Here is a 4548-nt window from a genome sequence, read left to right on the forward strand (position 1 = left end):
TTACCTCTGGATATCCAGGGGTCAAAAAAACACCACAAAGATAAAAAAAGGGGAGCAGCACATGTATGGGCAGTGTACACCACTCAAAAGTGGACCTGGGCCACATGGAGGTGTACTGCAGCTGCCAGCCAGGCTCCGTGCAGCAGAATCACTGCTGCAGCAGCCCCAGGAGGCCCCCAGGATCCCAGGTAAGGCTGCTGGGGCCACTGGCCCCAGCTTCCCCCTACCCTATCTGGGGTAATATGTCACGTGCCAGAGGGTGTGTGGTGTGGGCATTCCCCGGGGACAACTAGTGGCAGTGCAAGGTGCACTGCCACTAGTTGACCCAGAGGAACCAAGCATCCACACTATGTGTGGATGCAGCCTAGGGTTTTTTTCTTGGGGAGTTCAAATCTGAGTTGATGTGCTTGGCAAATACCTGGGACTCCCACACGCACCTCGGGATAAGTTTGCTTTTTTTTCAGAACAGTGCTAAGTCCCCCACAAACCTGACAAAGGGCTGCAAAGACACAGATCAGGTAGTTTTGATTAGTTCATGATAGAACAAAGTAGCTGCTGAGCTAAAATGATGTTATTCTTTAGGTCAGGGTCAGGTTTGTGAAGAAAATAGTCAAATAGCGTGTATATAGGACAGAAAGGTCCTTTGCAGATCCAGATACACAAAGCTGCATGATGTTTAGCTTGGCTTCTCCCATTATTGCTTATTTTTGACATTTAAAATTTAAACAAGTTTCTTTGAGTCAGGCACAAGGTCTTTCTACATCTTCGGTGAGCATGGGTGACCGGTGCCTCCTGGGTCAGGGAGGGCACTTGCACCCCAGGCAGGCAGTTAGCAACCAGGGGGGGCCTCCACAGCCAGTTGCGCTGACTGGGGGGTGGGAGGGGTGGGGAGGTACCCCTGTAGCTGATCATGCCAACCCAGAAGTGCCAGCAGCGCGCCCAGAAGGGCCAGGTGCTGGCACTTCACCTGGCACCCCCACTCCCTGGCCAGCACTCTGTGGGGGCACCAGTGCTTCTGCCTGCCCCCCCGCCCATCACCTAAGCAGGTAATGTTGGCTGTCGGGGTGCACCACCACTCCCAGGGGCTGCACGTGCAACCCTGTGCACCCCCTATGCATCGCCACTGTCTGTGAGCATATTTTTGCACCTCTCAGAAGCATAGAGTAGGGCTGGAAGGGACCTCTAGTGGTCACCTAATCCAAGCCCCAGCCTAAGGCAGGATCATCCCTATCGAAACCATTCCATACAAATCCATGGTTAACCTATTCCTAAAACTGTGAGACCAACCCTGTCCCACAACCTGCCACCTAGCTTCTTTTTTTTAGGACAAAAATTGGTGGTGGGGAGGGAATGCTAAACAAAATGTCTTGCTGCTCCAGAGCAATTTGCATTCAACCTCCCAGAAGTTTAGGTGACCACTGATAATTCTACAAGACTTTATAAGGTATTGAATCCCTCTTCAGTAATCCCTCGAATCCCTCCCTCTTTTCAGTAATTGCCTAGAGCAGGCGTTCACTATCCCCGGGCCACAGCCCAGTGCAGGTCTGCAGCAAGGTCGGCTGCTGGACCGGAAGTGGCTGTAGACTGGCAAGCCGCAGCCCCCCAGAGCTGGCCAGAGAAGCTGTGGCTCCTGCAGGGCCCACAGCAGCGCAGGGTTTGGCCCACCCACCCCATCGCCCAGGGGTGGGGGTATCCTTACCTGTTTGCCAGCTGGAAATTCTGGCCACAGTTAACTGTGACTGCTGGGTCACGGTTTGCTGCGCTGCGGCCACTTCCGGGCCACAGTTTGCTGGGCTATGGCATAAAAACTTCAGGATCCCCTGGCCTAGAGTCTCTGAAGATAAGGCTACTAGTGAGCCTTGTGATGCTGCTAACAAAACCAAGCTCTTTCCCACTCTACATGCTTCTCACCCAGTATACGCAGGGGTGGCCTCAGCTGCCACTTGAGACAGGGGTGCTTGCCCCTGGGAGCACTCAGCAACTCTGTTTTGGGTTTGGAGCATGTGGAGCAGAAGGGGGCAGGCAGAGGTCATTTTTCAGTGGTAGCCTCAAAACTAGCACAGAGTGTGGGCAAGCAGACCCGGAAAGTCTTCTGAATAGGTCACCCACCTGAACCACTGAAGTGAACACGGCTGTCTGACCAGCATGAAACAGCACCTCGGATGCAAGTTGTTGATGCTTGAGCAGTCAGGAAGAAAGTTTTGCTTCCCCTAGCGCAGGGGTCAGCAACCTATGGCCTATAACATGGGCAGATTTTGAAAAGCCGGGGGAAGGAGGGGTACAAATAGTGTGTGAGGTACATCATCACATATGACATAACGGATAGTTTTTTCCAGTTAGTGAGAAACTAATATGTGAGGGGTGTAGTGCTATACAAGAATATCTTTCGGAATGTGCTCTAATTTGCTACATTATATATAGAGTTTTAAAAAAAACCCACAAAAAAGAGATGCAAAAAGGTCAAAAGATATTGCGTCGTTAGTCCTGTAGTCATTATAGTTAAATGCATCTCTTATTCAGATCCATAATACAAGCTTAGCTTTCTTGACTGTTCAGTACTTCACTGTCAGCCGTTTCTAAACTTGAATGGTTCCCCTGCTTTACTTGTGGCAGGTTAGGGTGTAATGTCTTGTGTTGTGTTAGGGTTGATGGTAGTTTTACAATGAGTTCAGATGATGGATTTGTACAGAATGGTTTGGATAGGAATGATCCTGCCTCAGGCAGGGGGTTGGACTAGATGACCTCTCGAGGTCCCTTCTAGCCCTTCCTTTCTAGGTTTCTATGGACATCTATACTAGGGCTGTTTGAAATGGCTGTGTTTCAATTCAGTTTCGGATGCGGCCATTTCGGAGGACAGTGATTTGTTTTGGTGTTTCAAATCACCGTCCTGTTTTATTTCAGCCAAATCTGTTTCAAATGGACTGCAAGAGAAGGGAAGCTTTACACAGCCCTATCCAGCTGGGTGCGGCTTGGGGCCATGGGTGGCTCATCGGGGGAGGGCCACTGCCCTCCATGCAGGTGAGGAGACCTCCAGCATGGATCTCTGCTCCCTGTGGAGCCAGGTTGTACAGCAGGGCAATGCTTGTCCCTGCCACATGATCTGGCTCCACGGGGAGCGGAGATCTGGGGCTGCACAGGGCAGGCAGTGACAGAGAGGAGACCACGGTGTGGATCTCAGCTCCCTGCAGAGCCAGGTCACGCAGCAGGACAATGCTTGTCCCTGCTGCCGTCTCCTCGCTGCCAAGGAGGGAGCAGAGATCCGTGCCAGGGTCTCTTCACCGCTGCTGCCCGGCCCACGCAGCCTTGGATCTCTGCTCCCTGCAGAGCCAGGTTGCACGGCAGAGCAGGACTCATCCTGCCGGGGTCTTCTCACTGCTGAGGAGGTAGCAGAGATCTGCACCAGGGTCTCCTCCCCACTGCTGTTCACCCCACGCAGCTCCAGATCTTTGCTCCCTGTGGAGCCAGGTCGTGTGGCAGGGACCAGACTGGACTGGACTGGACCAGCACTGCACTGCCCTGCCCTGCCCTGCCCCACAACCTGGCTCTGCAGGGAGCAGAGATCCACGCAGGCGGGGCTCTTTGCCGCTACTGCCCGCCTCATGCAGCCCTGGTGCTGATCTCTGCTCCCTGCAGAGTGGAGTTGTGCGGCAGGGCAGCAGTGTACAGTTTGTTCCCTGCAAGCCCAGCTCCGAAACTCCACAATTTTCCAAAACCTTTTGGATGCCTCATTTTGTTTTGGAGATACCTACTATGAAGCTATGTTTCTGAGCCTTCCATTTCGATTTCGATTTGGCATTTCAGGCGCCAGAACGGCCTGAAACACCTCCAAAATGAAACGGCTGCTGAAATTCTGCAGAGCCCTAATGTATACACACAACAGCACATAGCAGAGCAAACTCTATGAGTCCAGTCTGCTGCAAGTCTGCTGAAGCGTGCCAATTAGCGTACTCCAGCAGCCTCTGCATCACATATTTAGCATCCCTGTTTCAAAATGGCAGCGAGGGTGCTTAACTAAAATTTGGCAAACGAGCTTTAGTTAAAGTGCCCCCACCGCCATTTTGAAGCATTGGACATTGAATATATGTGATGCTGCAGGTGCTTTAATTCGAGTGGCTCTCAGCACCACCCTAATTAAAGTGTGCCCCCCTCCACCCTAGAGCATGTGTATAGATGCCCTATATTATCACACCCGAGTTAAGGGTTTTAGCTAGAAGTAAAAACAGTGTGAAGGGCTGTGAAATAAAAGGGGCACATTACCTAGAATGGCAAAAGAAAGCAAAATTGCAGAATAAAGGATAAATTATTTAGTGGAACATCAAGCCCATTAAAAAGGAGAAGGTCATTAACATTTTAGAAGATTAGCCTGAATCAGGGGGATGACACTGCATCATGAAGTCAATTGAGTCTCAGCACTACCTGAATAGAAATGCTGCTCCCCCTCCCAGGTTGCTGGTTTTAAAGTTTAAATGGAGCAAGAACCAAAGGGGAGGAGGGGAGGGGAGGGGAGGAAGCTGCACCACTGTACCCCCCCCACTTTGCCCCCCCCCC

At 51.6% G+C, this 4548-nt stretch overlaps 1 protein-coding gene across 3 annotated transcripts in view; it reads left to right on the forward strand.

The window, feature by feature from the left end:
• Nucleotides 1-4548, forward strand: part of INVS (inversin) — a 262266-nt gene that overhangs the window by 255575 nt on the left and 2143 nt on the right. The gene's annotated exons all lie outside the window — the stretch shown is intronic.

Source organism: Gavialis gangeticus, unplaced genomic scaffold (genome assembly GCF_001723915.1).
Source record: "Gavialis gangeticus isolate Ggan-Ray unplaced genomic scaffold, GavGan_comp1, whole genome shotgun sequence".
NCBI classification, from domain to species: domain Eukaryota; kingdom Metazoa; phylum Chordata; order Crocodylia; family Gavialidae; genus Gavialis; species Gavialis gangeticus.